Source organism: Lytechinus pictus, chromosome 12 (genome assembly GCF_037042905.1).
Source record: "Lytechinus pictus isolate F3 Inbred chromosome 12, Lp3.0, whole genome shotgun sequence".
Classification (NCBI taxonomy): domain Eukaryota; kingdom Metazoa; phylum Echinodermata; class Echinoidea; order Temnopleuroida; family Toxopneustidae; genus Lytechinus; species Lytechinus pictus.
Genome location: NC_087256.1, coordinates 21,091,397 through 21,096,782, shown reverse-complemented (window position 1 = coordinate 21,096,782; position 5,386 = coordinate 21,091,397).

The window sequence follows — 5,386 nt, the reverse complement described above, 5'->3', positions numbered from 1 at the left end:
AATGAAAGTGAGTGAAAGAGGACATATTAGAATATCAGAATCCGTCAAAAATATAGATTAAAAAAAAAACAATTTCTTGCCTAGAAAATCAGCTGGGAGATGGTAATTCCATTTGATAAAATAACAATTTTTTGGGGGTAAACACCAACACTCATACATGTCCACACACGCAAAAAGTAAGTAAACTACCTGTTTATTTCCGATTGGTCTAATGCCAATTCGTCCAATTCCCAACTCGTCTACTATCATTTGATCTACCATCAGTTTGTCCACTATTCACGTGGTTTAATTGCCATTTCGTCCACTCACCATTTCGTCTTATAACCGGTTGGTCCAATAGCCATTTAGTCCAATAGCGTTTAGTCTAATTGGACTAAGTGTTAATCGGGCGAAATGAATGAAAAGGAAATGGGCATTACACCAACTGGTTATAAGACGAAGTGATTATTGGACCAAATGATTATTGTACTAAATGGCTGTTGGACGAAATGTTGATGGGCGGAATGGCATTAGACTTTGAAGGTAGAACATGTGATGAGTGGACGAATTGGCAATAGACGAATCGGCAGTTTACCAGAATACCAACTGGGATCGTGGAAAGGCTACATAACTCTGAATACGAGCTTCTAATGAATAGAGACTGACGATATATATTACGTAATCAATCAAATTAATCGTTCTCGGAATATTAAGTACGTACTTGGTCCTAGATAAGTGATTCATCCAGAGTATCAAAATAGTCGTACCTAAACAGACACGACAGGCTCATTAAATCTTACTAAATTCAATCGCTTGTCCCCTAGTGTTTTTACAATGCTATTGTTAAGTGACGTATGCGGTACAAGCGTCAAAGTAATTAGCCTTTAGGTGGGTGGATTCTAGCTGATTAATGAAAATTAATTGTTGGCATTTTATTTTTATATTTTATCATTCACTTTTTACCCACACTCTTACTTCACACCCACACTCTCTCCTTTTCTTTCTCTCTCTCTGTCCCACATTTCATCTGTTTATTTTTTCCAAAATATATTGATTTCTTTTTAACTCTCCAGTCATTGGCCCGTATTATGAAGTCGGGTTAACTTAAACTCAGGTTTAAATTTATGGTTTAAGTATGGATAGCCAATTGTTACATAAATCACTATCAGTAGAGATATCATATTTCAGCTCATTTGGCTCTGAAATCATTCATAATTGTCCAGGAGGCATAAATAGATGATTGCCTTCACCATTGAAGAATCAGGAAAGAGCACAGTAAATATAAGAAACATACAACTTAATATTTGTTTTAAACTGTTGGCTTCCCATAACTTTAGCACAGAGTTAGGCCATGTTCTAAGTTAAACCTGTCTTCAGAATACGGGCCAATTGTGTCTAGAGTGGTAATTTCTTTCTCATCCCTAGTGCTACCCACACCCCTCTATTAAAAAAAAAAATATGTTTGCCCTTCATAGTGATTTTTTCTAGCTCTCCGCAGATCTTGTCTTTTTACATTATCATTATCCGTATAATTATTATCATTAATGTAATTTTCCACTCCATATTTCACTGTTATCATCAGTATAAAGTTAGTAAATTGAGAATGAACGAGCATTGTATGCAAAACATTTGGTGAAAATAAAATGATTTATATGACAAATACTTAATTTTTACAAAGTATTTTAAGAAAGCTGTTTAAAAAAGCAAAGTTGTTTTTCAAGAAGGGGGAAAATTGCATTTTTTCATGTAAGCCTATATGATAATCGAATATACACTGTACATTTATTGCAGGGGAGTGAGAGTTCGACGAGTTAAGATAGAAAAGGAAAAATCCCGACTCGAAAATGTTGAGTAACCATGATTAGAAGTTTAAAGTTAAATATCTCATTTTGTCGAAAATAGAATTTCTACTTTAGTTCCTAACTTACATTGATATTTATGATGAGAATTGAAAATATCATTAAAAAACCCACGATATGTGACATCAATAGCAGTGTATTTTGTTTAGTGTCAAGAGTATTTTTTTCCATAAACTTTGTTTAAACTAATGAGAAGTTCATCGATATTAATTTCTTCTCATTATATGAATGATCACCAAAACTGTCAACCACAAAACCAGAGAGTCGTGTATAATTTCGCTTGAGAAAATATCGGCTAACTCGTTTGGAGACTATAGTATGTTAGGAAACCCAGCAAAACATTGAGATTCAAGTCTGCTGCAACTTCGAAGCAAAAGGAAACAAAAGCCAAAACGAAAAAGAAAGAAAACTCTTTCTGTTTGCATTTTTGAAGTATTTGTGCGCTTCATGTGACATTCGTGAAATTCAACTACTTTTAAGGACTCTTTTATGATAATGCAAAGCATTGCAATTATAAGTAAAAACATTTCTGTGTAAAATTGTGACTATCGATGTTTCCGTGTGTGAGATATTCAGTTCATCATCATCATCATCACGGGTACACAGCAACAGAACGAAAGTTCCATGACGCTAATTCGTAAATTTAAGATTAAAATATCATAATGGTTCATGTTAAACATGTTGATGTAATATAGAATTTGACAGAGAGTGATTATTTGAAATGGTTCTAAAAATCACTTTTGATTAATGATTATTGTGATACGAAAATATATTGTCTTCCAGTAAAGGATTGTAATTTGAATAAAAGTAAGTCCCGATGAAGCCTTAGTCCGTTAAGCAGTTTGTATTACAATGTATCTCGCCATAAGATTTTACTTTGGAGAGCCACGCCTACTGCTGTACATAAATCAGGTAAATTTTCAAGTTATTTGACAGCCACTTGATTTTGTATGAACAATACATAATGACAAACTCTGTATGTCATGAAAATAAGTTTTCTTAAAAAACGTTTGTTTTCAAAAATACTTATGAATGGAAATATTTTGTTACAACAATACGAAGTTTGAATTAGCTTCTTGCTAAATTTATTTCTTAAAATGCTTCTATGATAACCTGTTGAATATGAAATGTCTGAATTTCTTAAAATGGAGTCGCGATGATCTTCGTGGCTTGCCGATGACGTAGAGAAAACAGAAGCAGTATATAGGTATAGGGGGGAAAAGATTGGTCGTGCCTCAGGCAGCTTGGCTAGAAGAGAAGAATTATCGATCGAGCTTTTATTAACACGACATCAATAAAAGAAGAAAGAGCCCGAGAATTTTAATCAAACATCGGGCGAAGATGGCACTTATTTGGTGGCAGCTGTAACGGTCATATTTACGGGACTGTAACAGGTGTCATAGGTAGCCGTTTATGGCATCCAATCCACCATTAATGGACCCATGGTGGTCACTAATTAACGATCAGATCTAGATTTGTTCATAAGACTCGTATTTATGTGTCCGTCTGCCAGCCCACGCGGCGTGAGTTTTGCTCTCAACTTTGCCTGCTTTGTTCATGTTATCTGGTAACCGGTAGGTGTGGTGATGATGTTTCAGATGTCAATTTTGTCCTGGAATGAGTATCATTTGATCTGATACTTGAAATTCAAACGCATATTGAAGAATATAAAAAGCGAACGAAAGAACAAATAAATGTTCGTCAAGCGAACAACAATTAAATTAGACTGAATTGGAAAACTGAACCCAAGAGATGACAAACAAAATTAGAGATACAGTTTACTAACACATACTGTTAAATCACAACATGACAACATTTACATGGCGCCAGATGGCTATTTAAAGGACAAGTCCACCTAAAAAAGTTGATTTGAATCAAAAAAGAAAATTCCAACAAGCATAACACTGAAAATTTCACCAACATCGGATGTATACAATAAGAAAGTTATGACATTTTAAAGTTTCGCTCAATTTCACAAAACAATTGCGCATCCCGGTCGGTATGCAGATGAGGGGACTGATGACGTCACCCACTCACTATTTTTTGTATTTTGTTACATGAAATATGAAATATTCCAATTTTATCCTCATTGTTCCCTATAACAAAGTTTTATTCCTCACTGAACATGTTGAATTATTATTGTGTTAACATTTTATGGTCCAGTAAAATTGGTCATTATTGTCAAATCTGTAACAGTGGAAATATTGTATGATTCAAAAAATAAAACAAAATAAATAGTGAGTGAGGGACATCATCGACTTTCGCATGATTTGCATGTCACTGAATTGTGCATAGAACTGGTTTTTTTTTAATGAGCGAAACTTTAGAATGTCATATAACTTTCTTATTTTACATCCGAATTTGATTAAATTTTCAGCGTTATGCTTATTTGATTTTTTTTTATTGATTCAAGTCAACTTTTTCTTGAGTGGACTTGACCTTTAAGAAAAAAAACACCAACACTCATTCAAAGGCTAGACTCTTCCGAAAAAGGTAGCATTCCAATTTGTTTCGTAAAATAGCACAATCCATAGACGGGCCGTTTATATCCATGTAACCCAATTTGCCTAACCGAGAGCACACTCACCTCCACCTTCACACACGCGCGCGCACCCGCAACCCCCCCCCCCCCATCTTCGGGGTGGCACCAACCCTTACCTATGAACGGCCGTTCATGCCATAAACCGTCATTCACTCAATCACTCACTCACTCGAGTGAGGGAATGATTTGTACGTATTTTACCATCACTCACTTGGGACTCCTGGGTAAGCGAGTGATTGTAGTTTCCTCTCATCAGAGAGCTAGAATCGTTTTGAAGAACCCACCCTCCCCCACTGAGATGGTTGTGCTTCCACTCGGATGGATGTATAACCACTCACCATTGGATGAGAGAGTGACCGTTTATCCACTTTAGTGAGGGGGGGGGGGGCTCTAGAGCGATTCTAACTCTCTGATTGGATAAATCTGTACAATCACTAATTTTCTCGAGTAAGTGATGGTAAATACGTCCCAATCACTCACTCACTCACTCACTCGAGTTAGTGAATGAGTGACGGCTTATGGCATGAACGGCCTGTCATACCCTACAAACACCCCAACACACCCACCCTTCCATGTATATTAAGCAAAAAATATATATTCATTTTATTAAACAAGCACACAATAAATCGCATAATACTTAAAATGAGTATAGTCACTGGCGTATAGACTTGATAGATGGGGGGGGGGGATTGGATCCCCACACCCCCAAAGTTTTGTCTAAAATAAAAAAGAAAATGGAGCGGAAAGGGGTGAAATATTATACTATCATCTGAATATTATGCAAAAATCTCCCCAAAAATGAGAAATTTAAGAAATGTTGACCCATCCGCCATGCTGTGCTTACTCGAAATCGATGGCTCATCACGCTGAGTATAGCTATGGTAACATTAACCCCACCCGCCCCCTCGTATGTTCTGTCTTCCAAACTTTCCTTTCCACAGTTTCATCAAGTTTTGGTGTTAAACGAAAACATTTGTTAACTTATTATCTTTATTCTCACAGATCA